This window comes from Oncorhynchus masou, unplaced genomic scaffold, assembly GCF_036934945.1.
Source record: "Oncorhynchus masou masou isolate Uvic2021 unplaced genomic scaffold, UVic_Omas_1.1 unplaced_scaffold_3481, whole genome shotgun sequence".
Taxonomy (NCBI): domain Eukaryota; kingdom Metazoa; phylum Chordata; class Actinopteri; order Salmoniformes; family Salmonidae; genus Oncorhynchus; species Oncorhynchus masou.
The window spans coordinates 14,376-33,228 of record NW_027009889.1 but is presented as its reverse complement, the minus strand read 5'-3'; the positions used below and the strand labels follow the sequence as shown (position 1 = coordinate 33,228).

General features: G+C 37.2%; 9 non-coding genes across 9 annotated transcripts; all 9 read left to right on the top strand.

Annotated features, from left to right (window-relative positions):
* The first annotated feature begins 3,363 nt into the window (after positions 1 to 3,363).
* trnar-ucg (transfer RNA arginine (anticodon UCG)) lies at positions 3,364 to 3,436 on the top strand. The gene has a single exon. It is a non-coding gene; the product is annotated as a tRNA-Arg (tRNA).
* A 1,505-nt stretch (positions 3,437 to 4,941) lies between these two features.
* On the top strand, positions 4,942 to 5,014 carry trnar-ucg (transfer RNA arginine (anticodon UCG)). Its single transcript has one exon. It is a non-coding gene; the product is annotated as a tRNA-Arg (tRNA).
* A 1,158-nt stretch (positions 5,015 to 6,172) lies between these two features.
* On the top strand, positions 6,173 to 6,245 carry trnar-ucg (transfer RNA arginine (anticodon UCG)). The gene has a single exon. It is a non-coding gene; the product is annotated as a tRNA-Arg (tRNA).
* A 2,661-nt stretch (positions 6,246 to 8,906) lies between these two features.
* trnar-ucg (transfer RNA arginine (anticodon UCG)) lies at positions 8,907 to 8,979 on the top strand. The gene has a single exon. It is a non-coding gene; the product is annotated as a tRNA-Arg (tRNA).
* Positions 8,980 to 10,763: 1,784 nt separating this feature from the next.
* Positions 10,764 to 10,836, top strand: trnar-ucg (transfer RNA arginine (anticodon UCG)). The gene has a single exon. It is a non-coding gene; the product is annotated as a tRNA-Arg (tRNA).
* A 532-nt stretch (positions 10,837 to 11,368) lies between these two features.
* trnar-ucg (transfer RNA arginine (anticodon UCG)) lies at positions 11,369 to 11,441 on the top strand. Its single transcript has one exon. It is a non-coding gene; the product is annotated as a tRNA-Arg (tRNA).
* Positions 11,442 to 13,212: 1,771 nt separating this feature from the next.
* On the top strand, positions 13,213 to 13,285 carry trnar-ucg (transfer RNA arginine (anticodon UCG)). The gene has a single exon. It is a non-coding gene; the product is annotated as a tRNA-Arg (tRNA).
* Positions 13,286 to 14,187: 902 nt separating this feature from the next.
* Positions 14,188 to 14,260, top strand: trnar-ucg (transfer RNA arginine (anticodon UCG)). The gene has a single exon. It is a non-coding gene; the product is annotated as a tRNA-Arg (tRNA).
* A 1,506-nt stretch (positions 14,261 to 15,766) lies between these two features.
* trnar-ucg (transfer RNA arginine (anticodon UCG)) lies at positions 15,767 to 15,839 on the top strand. Its single transcript has one exon. It is a non-coding gene; the product is annotated as a tRNA-Arg (tRNA).
* Positions 15,840 to 18,853: the final 3,014 nt, after the last annotated feature.

Sequence of the window (18,853 nt, the reverse complement as noted above, 5' to 3'; positions counted from 1 at the left end):
TCCAAGACTGCAAGGCCTGAGAATTATTGTGTCTGAATCTGCATCGCAAGATTGAAGGAAAGAGTATCTTTGTACTTGTTAAAAATCACGAGCTTTCCTCATTCGTACAGGTTCACAACTTTGATGTCTTTTGTTGCATAGCAAAGTCTGTATAATGTCAAAATGGGTATATATAATATAGACTGCGTGGCCTAATGGATAAGGCGTTTGACTTTAAATCAGAAGATTGAGGTTTCGAGTCCCTTCGTGGTTGTTTAATTTCAATAGCTCAGCTGATTTTAACATCTTTGCGATTTCCCAAAATAAGGCATTGGTCTTGTTGCTTGGACATTGTTATTCAACTTTTATTATCGAAGACTGCAAGGCCTGAGAATTATTGTGTCTGAATCTGCATCGCAAGATTGAAGGAAAGAGTATCTTTGTACTTGTTAAAAATCACTAGCTTTCCTCATTCGGACAGGTTCACAACTTTGATGTCTGTTGTTGCATAGCAAAGTCTGTATGATGTCGAATAGGGATGTATCACATAGACTGCAGTGGCCTAATGGATAAGGCGTCTGACTTCGTATCTAAAGATTGTGGGTTCGAGTTCCTTCGTGGTTGATTAATTTCATGAGCTCTGCTGATTTGAACATCTTTGCAATTTCCCAAAATATGGCATTGCTCTTGTTGCTTGGACATTGTTATTCAACTTTTATTATCTAAGACTGCAAGGCCTGAGAATTATTGTGTCTGAATCTGCATCGCAAGATTGAAGGAAAGAGTGTCTTTGTACTTGTTAAAAATCACTAGCTTTCCTCATTTGCAGGTTCATACAGCAAAGTCTGTATGATGTCAAATAGGGTCGTTTAATTTCATTAGCTCAGCTAATTCGTACATGTTTGCAATTTCCCTAAATAAGGCATTGGCCTTGTTGCTTTGAAAATGATTGTTGTTAAACTTTAATGATCCAAGACTGCAAGGCCTGAGAATTATTGTGTCTGAATCTGCATCGCAAGATTGAAGGAAAGAGTATCTTTGTACTTGTTAAAAATCACTAGCTTTCCTCATTCGGACAGGTTCACAACTTTGATGTCTGTTGTTGCATAGCAAAGTCTGTATGATGTCGAATAGGGATGTATCATATAGACTGAGTGGCCAAATGGATAAGGCGTCTGACTTCGTATCAAAAGATTGTGGGTTTGAGTTCTTTCGTGGTTGTTTAATTTCATGAGCTCAGCTGATTTGAACGTCTTTGCGATTTCCAAAAATAAAGCATTGGTCTTGTTGCTTGGACATTGTTATTCAACTTTTATTATCGAAGACTGCAAGGCCTGAGAATTATTGTGTCTGAATCTGCATCGCAAGATTGAAGGAAAGAGTATCTTTGTACTTGTTAAAAATCACTAGCTTTCCTCATTCGGACAGGTTCACAATTTTGATGTCTATTGTTGCATAGCAAAGTCTGTATGATGTCAAATAGGGATGTATAACATAGACTGCATGGCCTAATGGATAAGGCGTCTGACTTCGAATCAGAAGATTGAGGGTTCGAGTCCCTTCGTGGTTGTTTAATTTCATAAGCTCAGCTGATTTGAACATCTTTGCAATTTCCCAAAATAAGGCATTGCTCTTGTTGCTTGGACATTGTTATTCAACTTTATTATCTAAGACTGCAAGGCCTGAGAATTATTGTGTCTGAATCTGCATCGCAAGATTGAAGGAAAGAGTATCTTTGTACTTGTTAAAAATCACTAGCTTTCCTCATTCGGACAGGTTCACAATTTTGATGTCTATTGTTGTTCATGATGTCAAATAGCAAAGTCTGATAATGATGTCAAATTAGGGGGTCCCTTCGTGGTTGTTTAATTTCATTAGCTCAGCTAATTCGTGATCTGCACATGTTTGCAATTTCCCTAAATAAGGCATTGGCCTTGTTGCTTTGAAAAGCTTGGACATTGTTGTTCAACTTTAATAATCTAAGACTGCAAGGCCTGAGAATTATTGTGTCTGAATCTGCATCGCAAGATTGAAGGAAAGAGTATCTTTGTACTTGTTAAAAATCACTAGCTTTCCTCATTCGGACAGGTTCACAATTTTAATGTCTCTTGTTGCATAGCAAAGTCTGTATGATGTCAAATAGGGATGTATAACATAGACTGCGTAGCCTAATGGATAAGGCGTCTGACTTCGAATCAGAAGATTGAGGGTTCGAGTCCCTTCGTGGTTGTTTAATTTCATAAGCTCAGCTGATTTGAACATCTTTGCAATTTCCCAAAATAAGGCATTGGTCTTGTTGCTTGGACATTGTTATTCAACTTTTATTATCAAAGACTGCAAGGCCTGAGAATTATTGTGTCTGAATCTGCATCGCAAGATTGAAGGAAAGAGTATCTTTGTACTTGTTAAAAATGACTAGCTTTCCTCATTTGGACAGGTTCACAATTTTGATGTCTATTGTTGCATAGCAAAGTCTGTATGATGTCAAATAGGGTTGTATAACATAAACTAAGTGGCCTAATGGATAAGGCGTCTGACTTCGAATCAGAAGATTGAGGTTTCAAGTCCCTTCGTGGTTGTTTAATTTCATAAGCTCAGCTGATTTGAACATCTTTGCAATTTCCCGAAATAAGGCATTGCTCTTGTTGCTTGGACATTGTTATTAAACTTTTATTATCAAATACTGCAAGGCCTGAGAATTATTGTGTCTGAATCTGCATCGCAAGATTGAAGGAAAGAGTATCTTTGTACTTGTTAAAAATCACTAGCTTTCCTCATTCGGGCAGGTTCATACAGCAAAGTCTGAATGATGTCAAATAGGGTCATTTAATTTCATTGGCTCAGCCAATTCGTACATGTTTGCAATTCCCCTAAATAAGGCATTGGTCTTGTTACTTTAAGCTTGGACATTGTTGTTCAACTTCAATAATCTAAGACTGCAAGGCCTGAGAATTATTGTGTCTGAATCTGCATCGCAAGATTGAAGGAAAGAGTATCTTTGTACTTGTTAAAAATCACTAGCTTTCCTCATTCGGACAGGTTCACAACTTTGATGTCTGTTGTTGCATAGCAAAGTCTGTATGATGTCAAATAGGGTCGTTTAATTTCATTAGCTCAGCTAATTCGTACATGTTTGCAATTTCCCTAAATAAGGCATTGGTCTTGTTGTTTGAAAAGCTTGGACATTGTTGTTCAACTTTAATAATCTAAGACTGCAAGGCCTGAGAATTATTGTGTCTGAATCTGCATCGCAAGATTGAAGGAAAGAGTATCTTTGTACTTGTTAAAAATCACTAGCTTTCCTCATTTGGACAGGTTCACAATTTTAATGTCTATTGTTGCATAGCAAAGTCTGTATGATGTCAAATAGGGATGTATAACATAGACTACGTGGCCTAATGGATAAGGCGTCTGACTTCGAATCAGAAGATTGAGGGTTCGAGTCCCTTCGTGGTTGTTTAATTTCATAAGCTCAGCTGATTTGAACATCTTTGCAATTTCCCGAAATAAGGCATTGCTCTTGTTGCTTGGACATTGTTATTCAACTTTTATTATCGAAGACTGCAAGGCCTGAGAATTATTGTGTCTGAATCTGCATCGCAAGATTGAAGGAAAGAGTATCTTTGTACTTGTTAAAAATCACTAGCTTTCCTCATTTGGACAGGTTCACAATTTTGATGTCTATTGTTGCATAGCAAAGTCTGTATGATGTCAAATAGGGTTGTATAACATAGACTACGTGGCCTAATGGATAAGGCGTCTGACTTCAAATCAGAAGATTGAGGGTTCAAGTCCCTTCGTGGTTGTTTAATTTCATAAGCTCAGCTGATTTGAACATCTTTGCAATTTCCCGAAATAAGGCATTGCTCTTGTTGCTTGGACATTGTTATTCAACTTTTATTATCAAATACTGCAAGGCCTGAGAATTATTGTGTCTGAATCTGCATCGCAAGATTGAAGGAAAGAGTATCTTTGTACTTGTTAAAAATCACTAGCTTTCCTCATTCGGGCAGGTTCATACAGCAAAGTCTGAATGATGTCAAATAGGGTCATTTAATTTCATTGGCTCAGCCAATTCGTACATGTTTAAAATTCCCCTAAATAAGGCATTGGTCTTGTTACTTTGAAAAGCTTGGACATTGTTGTTCAACTTCAATAATCTAAGACTGCAAGGCCTGAGAATTATTGTGTCTGAATCTGCATCGCAAGATTGAAGGAAAGAGTATCTTTGTACTTGTTAAAAATCACTAGCTTTCCTCATTCGGACAGGTTCACAACTTTGATGTCTGTTGTTGCATAGCAAAGTCTGTATGATGTCAAATAGGGTCGTTTAATTTCATTAGCTCAGCTAATTCGTACATGTTTGCAATTTCCCTAAATAAGGCATTGGTCTTTGCTTTGAAAAGCTTGGACATTGTTGTTCAACTTTAATAATCTAAGACTGCAAGGCCTGAGAATTATTGTGTCTGAATCTGCATCGCAAGATTGAAGGAAAGAGTATCTTTGTACTTGTTAAAAATCACTAGCTTTCCTCATTTGGACAGGTTCACAATTTTGATGTCTATTGTTGCATAGCAAAGTCTGTATGATGTCAAATAGCGATGTATCACATAGACTGCGTGGCCTAATGGATAAGGCGCCTGACTTCGAATCAGAAGATTGAGGGTTTGAGTCCCTTCGTGGTTGTTTAATTTCATAAGCTCAGCTGATTTGAACATCTTTGCAATTTCCCAAAATAAGGCATTGCTCTTGTTGCTTGGACATTGTTATTCAACTTTTATTATCAAAGACTGCAAGGCCTGAGAATTATTGTGTCTGAATCTGCATCGCAAGATTGAAGGAAAGAGTATCTTTGTACTTGTTAAAAATCACTAGCTTTCCTCATTTGGACAGGTTCACAATTTTGATGTCTATTGTTGCATAGCAAAGTCTGTATGATGTCAAATAGGGTTGTATAACATAGACTACGTGGCCTAATGGATAAGGCGTCTGACTTCGAATCAGAAGATTGAGGGTTCGAGTCCCTTCGTGGTTGTTTAATTTCATAAGCTCAGCTGATTTGAACATCTTTGCAATTTCCCGAAATAAGGCATTGCTCTTGTTGCTTGGACATTGTTATTCAACTTTTATTATCAAATACTGCAAGGCCTGAGAATTATTGTGTCTGAATCTGCATCGCAAGATTGAAGGAAAGAGTATCTTTGTACTTGTTAAAAATCACTAGCTTTCCTCATTCGGGCAGGTTCATACAGCAAAGTCTGAATGATGTCAAATAGGGTCATTTAATTTCATTGGCTCAGCTAATTCGTACATGTTTGCAATTTCCCTAAATAAGGCATTGGTCTTGTTGCTTTGAAAAGCTTGGACATTGTTGTTCAACTTTAATAATCTAAGACTGCAAGGCCTGAGAATTATTGTGTCTGAATCTGCATCGCAAGATTGAAGGAAAGAGTATCTTTGTACTTGTTAAAAATCACTAGCTTTCCTCATTCGGACAGGTTCACAACTTTGATGTCTGTTGTTGCATAGCAAAGTCTGTATGATGTCAAATAGGGTCGTTTAATTTCATTAGCTCAGCTAATTCGTACATGTTTGCAATTTCCCTAAATAAGGCATTGGTCTTGTTGCTTTGAAAAGCTTGGACATTGTTGTTCAACTTTAATAATCTAAGACTGCAAGGCCTGAGAATTATTGTGTCTGAATCTGCATCGCAAGATTGAAGGAAAGAGTATCTTTGTACTTGTTAAAAATCACTAGCTTTCCTCATTCGGACAGTTTCACAATTTTAATGTCTCTTGTTGCATAGCAAAGTCTGTATGATGTCAAATAGGGATGTATAACATAGACTGCGTAGCCTAATGGATAAGGCGTCTGACTTCGAATCAGAAGATTGAGGGTTCGAGTCCCTTCGTGGTTGTTTAATTTCATAAGCTCAGCTGATTTGAACATCTTTGCAATTTCCCGAAATAAGGCATTGCTCTTGTTGCTTGGACATTGTTATTCAACTTGTATTATCTAAGACTGCAAGGCCTGAGAATTATTGTGTCTGAATCTGCATCGCAAGATTGAAGGAAAGAGTATCTTTGTACTTGTTAAAAATCACTAGCTTTCCTCATTTGGACAGGTTCACAATTTTGATGTCTATTGTTGCATAGCAAAGTCTGTATGATGTCAAATAGGGTTGTATAACATAGACTACGTGGCCTAATGGATAAGGCGTCTGACTTCGAATCAGAAGATTGAGGGTTCGAGTCCCTTCGTGGTTGTTTAATTTCATAAGCTCAGCTGATTTGAACATCTTTGCAATTTCCCGAAATAAGGCATTGCTCTTGTTGCTTGGACATTGTTATTCAACTTTTATTATCAAATACTGCAAGGCCTGAGAATTATTGTGTCTGAATCTGCATCGCAAGATTGAAGGAAAGAGTATCTTTGTACTTGTTAAAAATCACTAGCTTTCCTCATTCGGACAGGTTCATACAGCAAAGTCTGTATGATGTCAAAGAGGGTCATTTAATTTCATTAGCTCAGCTAATTCGTACATGTTTGCAATTTCCCTAAATAAGGCATTGGTCTTGTTGCTTTGAAAAGCTTGGACATTGTTGTTCAACTTTAATAATCTAAGACTGCAAGGCCTGAGAATTATTGTGTCTGAATCTGCATCGCAAGATTGAAGGAAAGAGTATCTTTGTACTTGTTAAAAATGACTAGCTTTCCTCATTCGGACAGGTTCACAATTTTAATGTCTATTGTTGCATAGCAAAGTCTGTATGATGTCAAATAGGGGTGTATAACATAGACTGCGTAGCCTAATGGATAAGGCGTCTGACTTCGAATCAGAAGATTGAGGGTTCGAGTCCCTTCGTGGTTTTTAATTTCATAAGCTCAGCTGATTTGAACATCTTTGCAATTTCCCGAAATAAGGCATTGCTCTTGTTGCTTGGACATTGTTATTCAACTTTTATTATCAAAGACTGCAAGGCCTGAGAATTATTGTGTCTGAATCTGCATCGCAAGATTGAAGGAAAGAGTATCTTTGTACTTGTTAAAAATCACTAGCTTTCCTCATTCGGACAGGTTCACAACTTTGATGTCTGTTGTTGCAGCAAAGTCTTTATGATGTCAAATAGGGTCGTTTAATTTCATTAGCTCAGCTAATTCGTACATGTTTGCAATTTCCCTAAATAAGGCATTGGTCTTGTTGCTTTGAAAAGCTTGGACATTGTTGTTCAACTTTAATAATCTAAGACTGCAAGGCCTGAGAATTATTGTGTCTGAATCTGCATCGCAAGATTGAAGGAAAGAGTATCTTTGTACTTGTTAAAAATCACTAGCTTTCCTCATTCGGACAGGTTCACAACTTTGATGTCTGTTGTTGCATAGCAAAGTCTGTATGATGTCAAATAGGGTCGTTTAATTTCATTAGCTCAGCTAATTCGTACATGTTTGCAATTTCCCTAAATAAGGCATTGGCCTTGTTGCTTTGAAAAGCTTGGACATTGTTGTTCAACTTTAATAATCTAAGACTGCAAGGCCTGAGAATTATTGTGTCTGAATCTGCATCGCAAGATTGAAGGAAAGAGTATCTTTGTACTTGTTAAAAATCACTAGCTTTCCTCATTCGGACAGGTTCATACAGCAAAGTCTGAATGATGTCAAATAGGGTCATTTAATTTCATTGGCTCAGCCAATTCGTACATGTTTGCAATTCCCCTAAATAAGGCATTGGTCTTGTTGCTTTGAAAAGCTTGGACATTGTTGTTCAACTTTAATAATCTAAGACTGCAAGGCCTGAGAATTATTGTGTCTGAATCTGCATCGCAAGATTGAAGGAAAGAGTATCTTTGTACTTGTTAAAAATGACTAGCTTTCCTCATTCGGACAGTTTCACAATTTTAATGTCTCTTGTTGCATAGCAAAGTCTGTATGATGTCAAATAGGGATGTATAACATAGACTGCGTAGCCTAATGGATAAGGCGTCTGACTTCGAATCAGAAGATTGAGGGTTCGAGTCCCTTCGTGGTTGTTTAATTTCATAAGCTCAGCTGATTTGAACATCTTTGCAATTTCCCGAAATAAGGCATTGCTCTTGTTGCTTGGACATTGTTATTCAACTTTTATTATCAAAGACTGCAAGGCCTGAGAATTATTGTGTCTGAATCTGCATCGCAAGATTGAAGGAAAGAGTATCTTTGTACTTGTTAAAAATCACTAGCTTTCCTCATTCGGACAGGTTCACAACTTTGATGTCTGTTGTTGCATAGCAAAGTCTGTATGATGTCAAATAGGGTCGTTTAATTTCATTAGCTCAGCTAATTCGTACATGTTTGCAATTTCCCTAAATAAGGCATTGGTCTTGTTGCTTAAAAGCTTGGACATTGTTGTTCAACTTTAATAATCTAAGACTGCAAGGCCTGAGAATTATTGTGTCTGAATCTGCATCGCAAGATTGAAGGAAAGAGTATCTTTGTACTTGTTAAAAATGACTAGCTTTCCTCATTCGGACAGTTTCACAATTTTAATGTCTCTTGTTGCATAGCAAAGTCTGTATGATGTCAAATAGGGATGTATAACATAGACTGAATAGCCTAATGGATAAGGCGTCTGACTTCGAATCAGAAGATTGAGGGTTCGAGTCCCTTCGTGGTTGTTTAATTTCATAAGCTCAGCTGATTTGAACATCTTTGCAATTTCCCGAAATAAGGCATTGCTCTTGTTGCTTGGACATTGTTATTCAACTTGTATTATCTTAGACTGCAAGGCCTGAGAATTATTGTGTCTGAATCTGCATCGCAAGATTGAAGGAAAGAGTATCTTTGTACTTGTTAAAAATCACTAGCTTTCCTCATTTGGACAGGTTCACAATTTTGATGTCTATTGTTGCATAGCAAAGTCTGTATGATGTCAAATAGGGTTGTATAACATAGACTACGTGGCCTAATGGATAAGGCGTCTGACTTCGAATCAGAAGATTGAGGGTTCGAGTCCCTTCGTGGTTGTTTAATTTCATAAGCTCAGCTGATTTGAACATCTTTGCAATTTCCCGAAATAAGGCATTGCTCTTGTTGCTTGGACATTGTTATTCAACTTTTATTATCAAATACTGCAAGGCCTGAGAATTATTGTGTCTGAATCTGCATCGCAAGATTGAAGGAAAGAGTATCTTTGTACTTGTTAAAAATCACTAGCTTTCCTCATTCGGACAGGTTCACAACTTTGATGTCTGTTGTTGCATAGCAAAGTCTGTATGATGTCAAATAGGGTCGTTTAATTTCATTAGCTCAGCTAATTCGTACATGTTTGCAATTTCCCTAAATAAGGCATTGGTCTTGTTGCTTTGAAAAGCTTGGACATTGTTGTTCAACTTTAATAATCTAAGACTGCAAGGCCTGAGAATTATTGTGTCTGAATCTGCATCGCAAGATTGAAGGAAAGAGTATCTTTGTACTTGTTAAAAATGACTAGCTTTCCTCATTCGGACAGTTTCACAATTTTAATGTCTCTTGTTGCATAGCAAAGTCTGTATAATGTCAAATAGGGATGTATAACATAGACTGTGTAGCCTAATGGATAAGGCGTCTGACTTCGAATCAGAAGATTGAGGGTTCGAGTCCCTTCGTGGTTGTTTAATTTCATAAGCTCAGCTGATTTGAACATCTTTGCAATTTCCCGAAATAAGGCATTGCTCTTGTTGCTTGGACATTGTTATTCAACTTTTATTATCAAATACTGCAAGGCCTGAGAATTATTGTGTCTGAATCTGCATCGCAAGATTGAAGGAAAGAGTATCTTTGTACTTGTTAAAAATCACTAGCTTTCCTCATTCGGGCAGGTTCATACAGCAAAGTCTGAATGATGTCAAATAGGGTCATTTAATTTCATTGGCTCAGCTAATTCGTACATGTTTGCAATTTCCCTAAATAAGGCATTGGTCTTGTTGCTTTGAAAAGCTTGGACATTGTTGTTGAACTTTAATAATCTAAGACTGCAAAGGCCTGAGAATTATTGTGTCTGAATCTGCATCGCAAGATTGAAGGAAAGAGTATCTTTGTACTTGTTAAAAATCACTAGCTTTCCTCATTCGGACAGGTTCACAACTTTGATGTCTGTTGTTGCTAAGCAAAGTCTTTATGATGTCAAATAGGGTCGTTTAATTTCATTAGCTCAGCTAATTCGTACATGTTTGCAATTTCCCTAAATAAGGCATTGGTCTTGTTGTTTGAAAAGCTTGGACATTGTTGTTCAACTTTAATAATCTAAGACTGCAAGGCCTGAGAATTATTGTGTCTGAATCTGCATCGCAAGATTGAAGGAAAGAGTATCTTTGTACTTGTTAAAAATCACTAGCTTTCCTCATTCGGACAGTTTCACAATTTTAATGTCTCTTGTTGCATAGCAAAGTCTGTATGATGTCAAATAGGGATGTATAACATAGACTGCGTAGCCTAATGGATAAGGCGTCTGACTTCGAATCAGAAGATTGAGGGTTCGAGTCCCTTCGTGGTTGTTTAATTTCATAAGCTCAGCTGATTTGAACATCTTTGCAATTTCCCGAAATAAGGCATTGCTCTTGTTGCTTGGACATTGTTATTCAACTTGTATTATCTTAGACTGCAAGGCCTGAGAATTATTGTGTCTGAATCTGCATCGCAAGATTGAAGGAAAGAGTATCTTTGTACTTGTTAAAAATCACTAGCTTTCCTCATTTGGACAGGTTCACAATTTTGATGTCTATTGTTGCATAGCAAAGTCTGTATGATGTCAAATAGGGTTGTATAACATAGACTACGTGGCCTAATGGATAAGGCGTCTGACTTCGAATCAGAAGATTGAGGGTTCGAGTCCCTTCGTGGTTGTTTAATTTCATAAGCTCAGCTGATTTGAACATCTTTGCAATTTCCCGAAATAAGGCATTGCTCTTGTTGCTTGGACATTGTTATTCAACTTTTATTATCAAATACTGCAAGGCCTGAGAATTATTGTGTCTGAATCTGCATCGCAAGATTGAAGGAAAGAGTATCTTTGTACTTGTTAAAAATCACTAGCTTTCCTCATTCGGGCAGGTTCATACAGCAAAGTCTGAATGATGTCAAATAGGGTCATTTAATTTCATTGGCTCAGCCAATTCGTACATGTTTGCAATTCCCCTAAATAAGGCATTGGTCTTGTTGCTTTGAAAAGCTTGGACATTGTTGTTCAACTTCAATAATCTAAGACTGCAAGGCCTGAGAATTATTGTGTCTGAATCTGCATCGCAAGATTGAAGGAAAGAGTATCTTTGTACTTGTTAAAAATCACTAGCTTTCCTCATTCGGACAGGTTCACAATTTTGATGTCTATTGTTGCATAGCAAAGTCTGTATGATGTCAAATAGGGATGTATAACATAGACTGCGTGGCCTAATGGATAAGGCGTCTGACTTCGAATCAGAAGATTGAGGGTTCGAGTCCCTTCGTGGTTGTTTAATTTCATAAGCTCAGCTGATTTGAACATCTTTGCAATTTCCCGAAATAAGGCATTGCTCTTGTTGCTTGGACATTGTTATTCAACTTTTATTATCAAAGACTGCAAGGCCTGAGAATTATTGTGTCTGAATCTGCATCGCAAGATTGAAGGAAAGAGTATCTTTGTACTTGTTAAAAATCACTAGCTTTCCTCATTCGGACAGGTTGATGTCTGTTGTTGCAGCAAAGTCTGTATGATGTCAAATAGGGTCGTTTAATTTCATTAGCTCAGCTAATTCGTACATGTTTGCAATTTCCCTAAATAAGGCATTGGTCTTGTTGCTTTGAAAAGCTTGGACATTGTTGTTCAACTTTAATAATCTAAGACTGCAAGGCCTGAGAATTATTGTGTCTGAATCTGCATCGCAAGATTGAAGGAAAGAGTATCTTTGTACTTGTTAAAAATGACTAGCTTTCCTCATTCGGACAGGTTCACAATTTTAATGTCTCTTGTTGCATAGCAAAGTCTGTATGATGTCAAATAGGGATGTATAACATAGACTCGTAGCCTAATGGATAAGGCGTCTGACTTCGAATCAGAAGATTGAGGGTTCGAGTCCCTTCGTGGTTGTTTAATTTCATAAGCTCAGCTGATTTGAACATCTTTGCAATTTCCCGAAATAAGGCATTGCTCTTGTTGCTTGGACATTGTTATTCAACTTTTATTATCAAATACTGCAAGGCCTGAGAATTATTGTGTCTGAATCTGCATCGCAAGATTGAAGGAAAGAGTATCTTTGTACTTGTTAAAAATCACTAGCTTTCCTCATTCGGGCAGGTTCATACAGCAAAGTCTGAATGATGTCAAATAGGGTCGTTTAATTTCATTAGCTCAGCTAATTCGTACATGTTGGCAATTTCCCTAAATAAGGCATTGGTCTTGTTGCTTTGAAAAGCTTGGACATTGTTGTTCAACTTTAATAATCTAAGACTGCAAGGCCTGAGAATTATTGTGTCTGAATCTGCATCGCAAGATTGAAGGAAAGAGTATCTTTGTACTTGTTAAAAATCACTAGCTTTCCTCATTCGGACAGGTTCACAACTTTGATGTCTGTTGTTGCATAGCAAAGTCTGTATGATGTCAAATAGGGTCGTTTAATTTCATTAGCTCAGCTAATTCGTACATGTTTGCAATTTCCCTAAATAAGGCATTGGCCTTGTTGCTTTGAAAAGCTTGGACATTGTTGTTCAACTTTAATAATCTAAGACTGCAAGGCCTGAGAATTATTGTGTCTGAATCTGCATCGCAAGATTGAAGGAAAGAGTATCTTTGTACTTGTTAAAAATCACTAGCTTTCCTCATTCGGACAGTTTCACAATTTTAATGTCTCTTGTTGCATAGCAAAGTCTGTATGATGTCAAATAGGGATGTATAACATAGACTGCGTAGCCTAATGGATAAGGCGTCTGACTTCGAATCAGAAGATTGAGGGTTCGAGTCCCTTCGTGGTTGTTTAATTTCATAAGCTCAGCTGATTTGAACATCTTTGCAATTTCCCGAAATAAGGCATTGCTCTTGTTGCTTGGACATTGTTATTCAACTTTATTATCAAAGACTGCAAGGCCTGAGAATTATTGTGTCTGAATCTGCATCGCAAGATTGAAGGAAAGAGTATCTTTGTACTTGTTAAAAATCACTAGCTTTCCTCATTTGGACAGGTTCACAATTTTGATGTCTATTGTTGCATAGCAAAGTCTGTATGATGTCAAATAGGGTTGTATAACATAGACTACGTGGCCTAATGGATAAGGCGTCTGACTTCGAATCAGAAGATTGAGGGTTCGAGTCCCTTCGTGGTTGTTTAATTTCATAAGCTCAGCTGATTTGAACATCTTTGCAATTTCCCGAAATAAGGCATTGCTCTTGTTGCTTGGACATTGTTATTCAACTTTTATTATCAAATACTGCAAGGCCTGAGAATTATTGTGTCTGAATCTGCATCGCAAGATTGAAGGAAAGAGTATCTTTGTACTTGTTAAAAATCACTAGCTTTCCTCATTCGGACAGGTTCACAACTTTGATGTCTGTTGTTGCATAGCAAAGTCTGTATGATGTCAAATAGGGTCGTTTAATTTCATTAGCTCAGCTAATTCGTACATGTTTGCAATTTCCCTAAATAAGGCATTGGTCTTGTTGTTCTGAAAAGCTTGGACATTGTTGTTCAACTTTAATAATCTAAGACTGCAAGGCCTGAGAATTATTGTGTCTGAATCTGCATCGCAAGATTGAAGGAAAGAGTATCTTTGTACTTGTTAAAAATGACTAGCTTTCCTCATTCGGACAGTTTCACAATTTTAATGTCTCTTGTTGCATAGCAAAGTCTGTATGATGTCAAATAGGGATGTATAACATAGACTGCGTAGCCTAATGGATAAGGCGTCTGACTTCGAATCAGAAGATTGAGGGTTCGAGTCCCTTCGTGGTTGTTTAATTTCATAAGCTCAGCTGATTTGAACATCTTTGCAATTTCCCGAAATAAGGCATTGCTCTTGTTGCTTGGACATTGTTATTCAACTTGTATTATCTTAGACTGCAAGGCCTGAGAATTATTGTGTCTGAATCTGCATCGCAAGATTGAAGGAAAGAGTATCTTTGTACTTGTTAAAAATCACTAGCTTTCCTCATTTGGACAGGTTCACAATTTTGATGTCTATTGTTGCATAGCAAAGTCTGTATGATGTCAAATAGGGTTGTATAACATAGACTACGTGGCCTAATGGATAAGGCGTCTGACTTCGAATCAGAAGATTGAGGGTTCGAGTCCCTTCGTGGTTGTTTAATTTCATAAGCTCAGCTGATTTGAACATCTTTGCAATTTCCCGAAATAAGGCATTGCTCTTGTTGCTTGGACATTGTTATTCAACTTTTATTATCAAATACTGCAAGGCCTGAGAATTATTGTGTCTGAATCTGCATCGCAAGATTGAAGGAAAGAGTATCTTTGTACTTGTTAAAAATCACTAGCTTTCCTCATTCGGGCAGGTTCATACAGCAAAGTCTGAATGATGTCAAATAGGGTCATTTAATTTCATTAGCTCAGCTAATTCGTACATGTTTGCAATTTCCCTAAATAAGGCATTGGCCTTGTTGCTTTGAAAAGCTTGGACATTGTTGTTCAACTTTAATAATCTAAGACTGCAAGGCCTGAGAATTATTGTGTCTGAATCTGCATCGCAAGATTGAAGGAAAGAGTATCTTTGTACTTGTTAAAAATCACTAGCTTTCCTCATTCGGACAGGTTCACAACTTTGATGTCTGTTGTTGCATAGCAAAGTCTTTATGATGTCAAATAGGGTCGTTTAATTTCATTAGCTCAGCTAATTCGTACATGTTTGCAATTTCCCTAAATAAGGCATTGGCCTTGTTGCTTTGAAAAGCTTGGACATTGTTGTTCAACTTTAATAATCTAAGACTGCAAGGCCTGAGAATTATTGTGTCTGAATCTGCATCGCAAGATTGAAGGAAAGAGTATCTTTGTACTTGTTAAAAATCACTAGCTTTCCTCATTCGGACATTTTCACAATTTTAATGTCTCTTGTTGCATAGCAAAGTCTGTATGATGTCAAATAGGGATGTATAACATAGATTGCGTGGCCTAATGGATAAGGCGTCTGACTTCGAATCAGAAGATTGAGGGTTCGAGTCCCTTCGTGGTTGTTTAATTTCATAAGCTCAGCTGATTTGAACATCTTTGCAATTTCCCGAAATAAGGCATTGCTCTTGTTGCTTGGACATTGTTATTCAACTTTTATTATCTAAGACTGCAAGGCCTGAGAATTATTGTGTCTGAATCTGCATCGCAAGATTGAAGGAAAGAGTATCTTTGTACTTGTTAAAAATCACTAGCTTTCCTCATTCGGACAGTTTCACAATTTTAATGTCTCTTGTTGCATAGCAAAGTCTGTATGATGTCAAATAGGGATGTATAACATAGACTGCGTAGCCTAATGGATAAGGCGTCTGACTTCGAATCAGAAGATTGAGGGTTCGAGTCCTCTCGTGGTTGTTTAATTTCATAAGCTCAGCTGATTTGAACATCTTTGCAATTTCCCGAAATAAGGCATTGCTCTTGTTGCTTGGACATTGTTATTCAACTTTATTATCTAAGACTGCAAGGCCTGAGAATTATTGTGTCTGAATCTGCATCGCAAGATTGAAGGAAAGAGTATCTTTGTACTTGTTAAAAATCACTAGCTTTCCTCATTTGGACAGGTTCACAATTTTGATGTCTATTGTTGCATAGCAAAGTCTGTATGATGTCAAATAGGGTTGTATAACATAGACTACGTGGCCTAATGGATAAGGCGTCTGACTTCGAATCAGAAGATTGAGGGTTCGAGTCCCTTCGTGGTTGTTTAATTTCATAAGCTCAGCTGATTTGAACATCTTTGCAATTTCCCAAAATAAGGCATTGCTCTTGTTGCTTGGACATTGTTATTCAACTTTTATTATCAAATACTGCAAGGCCTGAGAATTATTGTGTCTGAATCTGCATCGCAAGATTGAAGGAAAGAGTATCTTTGTACTTGTTAAAAATCACTAGCTTTCCTCATTCGGGCAGGTTCATACAGCAAAGTCTGAATGATGTCAAATAGGGTCATTTAATTTCATTGGCTCAGCCAATTCGTACATGTTTGCAATTCCCCTAAATAAGGCATTGGTCTTGTTGCTTTGAAAAGCTTGGACATTGTTGTTCAACTTCAATAATCTAAGACTGCAAGGCCTGAGAATTATTGTGTCTGAATCTGCATCGCAAGATTGAAGGAAAGAGTATCTTTGTACTTGTTAAAAATCACTAGCTTTCCTCATTCGGACAGGTTCACAATTTTGATGTCTATTGTTGCATAGCAAAGTCTGTATGATGTCAAATAGGGATGTATAACATATACGTGGCCTAATGGATAAGGCGTCTGACTTGAATCAGAAGATTGAGGGTTCGAGTCCCTTCGTGGTTGTTTAATTTCATAAGCTCAGCTGATTTGAACATCTTTGCAATTTCCCGAAATAAGGCATTGCTCTTGTTGCTTGGACATTGTTATTCAACTTTTATTATCAAATACTGCAAGGCCTGAGAATTATTGTGTCTGAATCTGCATCGCAAGATTGAAGGAAAGAGTATCTTTGTACTTGTTAAAAATGACTTCAAATCAAAAGATTGAGGGTTCGAGTCCCTTAGTGGTTTTTTAATTTCATAAGCTCAGCTGATTTGAACATCTTTGCAATTTCCCGAAATAAGGCATTGCTCTTGTTGCTTGGACATTGTTATTCAACTTTTATTATCAAAGACTGCAAGGCCTGAGAATTATTGTGTCTGAATCTGCATCGCAAGATCGAAGGAAAGAGTATCTTTGTACTTGTTAAAAATCACTAGCTTTCCTCATTCGGACAGGTTCATACAGCAAAATCTGTATGATGTCAAATAGGGTCGCTTAATTTCATTGGCTCAGCTAATTGGTACATGTTTGCAATTTCCCTAAATAAGGCATTGGTCTTGTTGTTCTGAAAAGCTTGGACATTGTTGTTCAACTTTAATAATCTAAGACTGCAAGGCCTGAGAATTATTGTGTCTGAATCTGCATCGCAAGATTGAAGGAAAGAGTATCTTTGTACTTGTTAAAAATGACTAGCTTTCCTCATTGGGACAGGTTCACAATTTTAATGTCTATTGTTGCATAGCAAAGTCTGTATGATGTCAAATAGGGATGTATAACATAGACTGCGTAGCCTAATGGATAAGGCGTCTGACTTCGTATCAGAAGATTGAGGGTTAGAGTCCCTTCGTGGTTGTTTAATTTCATAAGCTCAGCTGATTTGAACATCTTTGCAATTTCCCGAAATAAGGCATTGCTCTTGTTGCTTGGACATTGTTATTCAACTTTTATTATCAAAGACTGCAAGGCCTGAGAATTATTGTGTCTGAATCTGCATCGCAAGATTGAAGGAAAGAGTATCTTTGTACTTGTTAAAAATCACTAGCTTTCCTCATTCGGACAGGTTCACAACTTTGATGTCTGTTGTTGCATAGCAAAGTCTTTATGATGTCAAATAGGGTAGTTTAATTTCATTAGCTCAGCTAATTCGTACATGTTTGCAATTTCCCTAAATAAGGCATTGGTCTTGTTGCTTTGAAAAGCTTGGACATTGTTGTTCAACTTTAATAATCTAAGACTGCAAGGCCTGAGAATTATTGTGTCTGAATCTGCATCGCAAGATTGAAGGAAAGAGTATCTTTGTACTTGTTAAAAATCACTTAGCTTTCCTCATTCGGACAGGTTCACAACTTTGATGTCTGTTGTTGCTAATAAGCAAAGTCTTTATGATGTCAATAGGGTAGTTTAATTTCATTAGCTCAGCTAATTCGTACATGTTTGCAATTTCCCTAAATAAGGCATTGGTCTTGTTTCTTTGAAAAGCTTGGACATTGTTGTTCAACTTTAATAATCTAAGACTGCAAGGCCTGAGAATTATTGTGTCTGAATCTGCATCGCAAGATTGAAGGAAAGAGTACCTTTGTACTTGTTAAAAATCACTTGCTTTCCTCATTCGGACAGGTTCACAACTTTGATGTCTGTTGTTGCTAATAAGCAAAGTCTTTATGATGTCAATAGGGTAGTTTAATTTCATTAGCTCAGCTAATTCGTACATGTTTGCAATTTCCCTAAATAAGGCATTGGTCTTGTTTCTTTGAAAAGCTTGGACATTGTTGTTCAACTTTAATAATCTAAGACTGAGAGGCCTGAGAATTATTGTGTCTGAATCTGCATCGCAAGATTGAAGGAAAGAGTATCTTTGTACTTGTTAAAAATCACTTGCTTTCCTCATTCGGACAGGTTCACAACTTTGATGTCTGTTGTTGCATAGAAAGTCAAAGTCTTTATAATGTCAATAGGGTATGTTTAATTTCATTAGCTCAGCTAATTCGAGTCCCATGTTTGCAATTTCTAAATAAGGCATTGGTCTTTGTTTTCCCGAAAAAAGCTCTTGGACATTGTTGTTCAACTTTAATAATCTAAGACTGCAAGGCCTGAGAATTATTGTGTCTGAATCTGCATCGCAAGATTGAAGGAAAGAGTATCTTTGTACTTGTTAAAAATCACTAGCTTTCCTCATTCGGACAGGTTCACAACTTTGATGTCTGTTGTTGCTAATAGCAAAGTCTTTATGATGTCAAATAGGGTAGTTTAGACTATTGGCCTAATGGATAAGGCGTCTGACTTAATCAGAAGATTGAGGGTTCAATTTCGTGGTTGTTTAAATAAGCTCAGCTGATTTGAACATCTTTGCATTCCCGAAATAAGGCATTGCTCTTGTTGCTTGGACATTGTTATTCAACTTTAATTATCTAAGACTGCAAGGCCTGAGAATTAT